Source organism: Austrofundulus limnaeus, unplaced genomic scaffold, assembly GCF_001266775.1.
Source record: "Austrofundulus limnaeus strain Quisiro unplaced genomic scaffold, Austrofundulus_limnaeus-1.0 Scaffold580, whole genome shotgun sequence".
Classification (NCBI taxonomy): Eukaryota; Metazoa; Chordata; class Actinopteri; order Cyprinodontiformes; family Rivulidae; genus Austrofundulus; species Austrofundulus limnaeus.
The window spans coordinates 105,118-110,383 of NW_013952982.1; the positions used below are offsets into that span (position 1 = coordinate 105,118).

General features: G+C 37.1%; 1 non-coding gene across 1 annotated transcript; it reads right to left on the bottom strand.

Annotated features, from left to right (window-relative positions):
- Nucleotides 1-433: 433 nt before the first annotated feature.
- trnar-ucg (transfer RNA arginine (anticodon UCG)) lies at nucleotides 434-506 on the bottom strand. Its single transcript has one exon. It is a non-coding gene; the product is annotated as a tRNA-Arg (tRNA).
- Nucleotides 507-5,266: the final 4,760 nt, after the last annotated feature.

The following is a 5,266-nucleotide window of genomic DNA, read 5'->3' on the forward strand; positions in this document are numbered from 1 at the left end:
ACCACAGAGTATGTTTTATTTGCACCAAGCTACTGAGACTAGTTTGTGTGAGGTGGCATTCACCGACTAAGAGTGCATCCAACTTCGCAGCACTGATGTAAAGCAAGGTGTTTACAAGATATGTCTAACTTTATTACTCAGAAAGTCCTGTGTTACTGACCGCTTCCAACTTTCAATTGGTGTCTGGTCCGCTTGGTGTTCACAAAAGCAATCGAACCGCACTGGAGTTAACTTTGAACCAAGAAGCAGGTTGTCAGGTGGACTAGATTTTGCCATTTTCCTTCGCATCAGAGTTTAATTACAAACAAACCAGACTTTTTAGGCAAACAAACTAGAGTTTGATTAAAGCAGACTAAACATGGCTTGTGTGAACTCAGAATTTTATTTTCTCATTTGAATCAGTTGCCTGCAAGAACACTGTCTGCTTTTGAAACAGCCACGAAGGGACTCGATCCCTCAATCTTCTGATCCGAAGTCAGACGCCTTATCCATTAGGCCACGTGGTTTGGCGCATATGCTGTTTAAGATTCCCAGACTGCTTCCAACAACAGACCATGCGGACTTTTTTTGGAAGTCAAATCACAGAGCAACACTTCACCAATGGTCTGATGGCAAAACATGTATAATATGCCTTACTATTTTAGTTTTTATAGACAAAGAAATGACTTTGTCACTGCTTACACTACATAAACATACTTTGAGTTTTTGGTGAGCCATAACATTTTTGTTTTTTAGGTTATCTTCTCAAACTAATAGTCTGACAAACTTGGGCCGATTGGGGACCAAAACTGCACGATTTATTTACGTTTTAGTTTGTGCTGTTCACATTTACACTGCACTTTGTCAAACACACTAAACCGTGAGAACAACCTTTTCCCACTCTGGGCTGTGGTGCTGCTGCACCTAGAACCACCGAAGGAATCAACACAAAAACCTCAAAAGAAGACGTACTGTAGAGCTCAACTTCCGTCTTTACAAAAAGGAAACAAACATGGAGTGACATCAAATTTTAGTTGTTGTAAGATGTACGTTTTGGTGTTGGCAAATGTGTCAAACAAACTTTCTTCTGTAGGGGTCACCTCGAGTGAAGAAACAAGATTTAATGCTTTGAAGCAGGCCTCGCACAGGCCTGACGAGAAGACAGGAACTCTGTCACAAACTGAACTCTATTTAGACCATGACAGGTCATTTCAACCTAGGAGAATTTCTCAGTTCTCTTAATCAGATAATGGACAGAACAATCTTTTCTGTTCGTGATTCATTTATTTTTTTACTAAGAATGTTTATGCCTTTGTTAAATCGTGATAATGAATGTCACAAGAAATGTGGAATCACTTCTACTCTTTAATTGTGCCTAAAAGATTAATTAATGGTTTAAAAAAATCACAGAGAAAATCATAACCATGTTTTCATTGGGTTTTTATATAAAACGTTGTTTTTATTTTATCTGGGAACACAGTAATGTAATTGTGAATTTTCTTGAGAAAATCTTTCATTTATCTGGACTAACAAAAGGTTCAAAACTGATTACTTAAACAGAAATGTTAATTAATCATCATACATGGTTTGCAGTGATTTCTCTTAGAGTCCATCAGAAGAAAAGTTGAAAAGAGGTTATCATATTCTGTTGTTGAACAACCACAGAATTTTAGCCTTGAGCTGGCACCTGGCTGGCAAGTCTCTATCTCTCTTCCTTTCTCTGACTCATCTTAAGCCTGAGGGCAGAACCAAAGTAGTCCGCTTCTATTACTAACACAGACGTCTTTGAGTGACGGACACACTTCTTCCTGGATGCCAAACTAGGAAGGAATACTCAGCTTCTCTCCGGAGAAGCCAGTTTGGGTCGTTAGGTCTTGCCCATAAGCCAGTTAGGGAAGATCTAACGGCCGGGGCTTGGCACGCCAGCCGAATGTCCCACCCGAGACTGCAAGTCTCCAAAGTGTTTTATCTCCCGAGGGGAGATTTTATTTTGAAAGAAGGCACCGGATGTACCGCTTGAATCTTTCTGGCTTGGATTGAAACAGACGAAAAGTTACCTGAAATAACACCTTTTCGCCAAGGAACAGTGAGCGGGCCGATTAAAAACTTCCCTGACTGATCGGAGGAGAAGCAGTGACTACCCAGGGTTTGGTTAAGAAGCCATCACCAGGTAAAAGCTGAGTGTGTTCGGGGTGACGTGTCATGTGGATTCTGAGTGCAGAAGGAACGTGCTGATCCGGTTGGCTACACTCTTGATAAAGTAAAACTTAGTATAACACTAACCTTACTTTCCTCCTTTCCTTTGTCTTTATTTGCCAAAACTTAAACTAAAGTGCCGGTAAAATTGTTTGGTTGTAACATCAGAATTGACGTTTTACTGTTCTATATAAGTATTCTGAGCTGATGTGAATTAAAATTCGGACGCGAGTTTTTATCTCATTTAACTTTGAAGCTTGTTATAGGAATAACCACAATCAGGTGTACTTATGATCTGTTCAATTTGTGTAAATAAATGATTGCATAGTCTTTTATGAATCAACTTGAGCTCGTCTGATCGTTAACTTATTGTGTCACTTTTCACTTCGCACAGTCAAGATATTAAAAGTAATGAGAAAATACCTTGGTAAAACTTTCCTCACACTTCATGTATGAGAGATGTAGGAACAGCTTAATTCACTTAAGCCCTACCCCCTACACTTGTCTGCAAGAACACTGCTAAACACAATACAATAGATTAACTGTGGAACAATTATTGCATTATACCACATATACAGAGCTTTACCATTGACTAACTTCCTTACTTTGTACAATACTGCAATAGATTTAGCTATTTTTATTCTTAAATAAATTTACGTGAGGTTTCCATGTTAGCTTTTCAGCAATGATGACACCCAAAAATTTCACCTCACTCTACAAATCTCAACACCATCTACTCTAACAATGACAATTTTCTTTCTATTACTAAATATCAGTTAGTTTTATCTAAATTTAATGATTATTTATTAAGTTTAAATCAAGTTTGAATTTTTACAAATACTGCCTGCATCATTTCCGACATCCATTCTATATCTTAACACAAACAAAAAGACGTGGTATTATCTGTCAACAAAACACATTTAAAAAGCCCTGACACATTTACCAAATGATTCACATATAAAAAATTACTTTGGATGAAGCACAGAACCTTCAGGGACTCCACATGTGATGTTACAGCATTCAGATCTTACTTTATTTATTTGTTCAAACTTTTTCTTATCTTTCAAATAGTTAGATACCCACTGTAGTGCTGGTCCTCTATGCCACATGTATTCAGCTTTTCAAGAAGAATACTCTGGTCAGTGGCCTTGAATGCTTTCTTTAAATCAACATAAACAGTAGTACTGTTTTTTTATCAACAGCAGTTGTTATCTCTTCTATCATTTCCATGAGAGCATTGATGTAGAACTATGTGCTCTGAACCTATACTGACTGCTACTTTAAATTGTGCTAATCTAGTAACAATTTCTCTAAAAATTTTTGAAAACTGGGGTAATAAGTCATTGTTTCTTAATCATCACACCTGTCGAGTTTTAGTTCTTATCTGTTTCAGCTACATTTTCATGTTTTTAGATGTCCAGATTCTCATCAGTCACTTGTCTTTCTGCTAATCCTCATCAGATCTAGTTGTGGGATTTTTGTCCCCTTATTTTGTTGTGGTAAAGATTATTGAATTAAATTCTTACTTAAAACTGTTTTCTTTATCTATTTAAACAAAAGCTCATCATGTCCTAAAGAAGAAAACATGTTTTCTCAACCCTTGGTCAACTTTTGAGCTGGAGATAATAAATCATAAGGGTGAAGAGAACAATCTCTAATCTAATAAATCACAACGTGGACAAACTCATACTTGAAAGTGTTTTTTTTTTTTTTTTACTGTGTACCATGCTGCAACCATGGTGGTGACTTTGAAGAAATAAAGCAGAGGTGTTTTATTGAGCCTAAAGGGGGCAGCTGCTCATCGTGAACAGACTTTTGATGGAAATTTGAACTTCTTTCCTGTGTTTCACCTTCAGTCCTGCGCAGTGACCGGACACTACACTGTCAATGTCCTGCTTCATCTGTCTATCACACCTGGCAGCAAGATTATTGCTGTCAAGGTTTGTTGTTCTAATGACACAGAAACTATCCCGAGTAAAAGGGAAGTGTGGGGAAAATATATTAAAGAACTGAGGAACTATGGATATCTGTGACAAATAGCTGTCTGCTGTCTGTCTGCTGTCAGTCTGTTGGAGACTGAAGACGATTAAACTTGAAACAGCACAAACACAACATTAGACACTTGACTGACCTTTTGACACACTGGTCAGACCTGCATTTTAAAATGTACTTCAATATACAAATTAGTACCCATTAAATTTCTTAACACACTTGATTCAAAAATAGTCATCAATCTTAGCAGAAGTTAGTTGTCTCATTCATTTCAGTCAGGTGCGTTGAAGTAGGGAAACATCTAAAACATGTAGAACAGTGGACCACCAGACCAGGATTGGCTTTAGATAAACAGTCAATAATGAAAAATGAACACCAAGGAGATGTGCTCATTCCATTTTGTTTGTGTTAAACTATGAGCTTCAGTGTTCTGTGACCGGCCTGACCAACACCAACATACAGAGGGTTACAGAGATCCAGTTGGGAGGTAATAAAATGTGAATCACTTGTTCAAAATCATTAAAAGATCAAAAGGATTTCACTTTAAATAAATGACTGCTGCTCAGATCTATTCCATTGTATCCAAAAATAACTTTCTCCTCATCCTTGTTGAAATTTAGGAAGTTGGAAGCCATCCACGCTTTTACCCCAACAAGAAAAAAAAAGGTTTTAAATGTAGGTAGATCTAAGTGTTGTCTGAAATAAATTAAATGAAATGTTAAGTTTTCTGAAGATGGAGCTTAAGGGGAGTATGTAAATGGAATATAAATTGTGACCAAGAATAGATCCTTGTGGAACTCCACATGTGAAGAGTACAGAAGAGGAAGCAGATTCTCTTATCAGACAGGAATGACCTGAAGTAGTCTGTTGTGGAAACCTTGACGGAGAGCAGGAACTAAGCAAGGCGCTGTAACCAAAAGTAAACAATAACAAACAGTGTAGATGATAACAGACACTGACCATGACTCAGAGAAAACATTGAGTATACAGGTGCTGGTCATAAAATTAGAATATCATGAAAAAGTAGATTTATTTCAGTAATTCCATTTAAAAAGTGAAACTTGTATATTATATTCATACATTACATACAAACTCATAT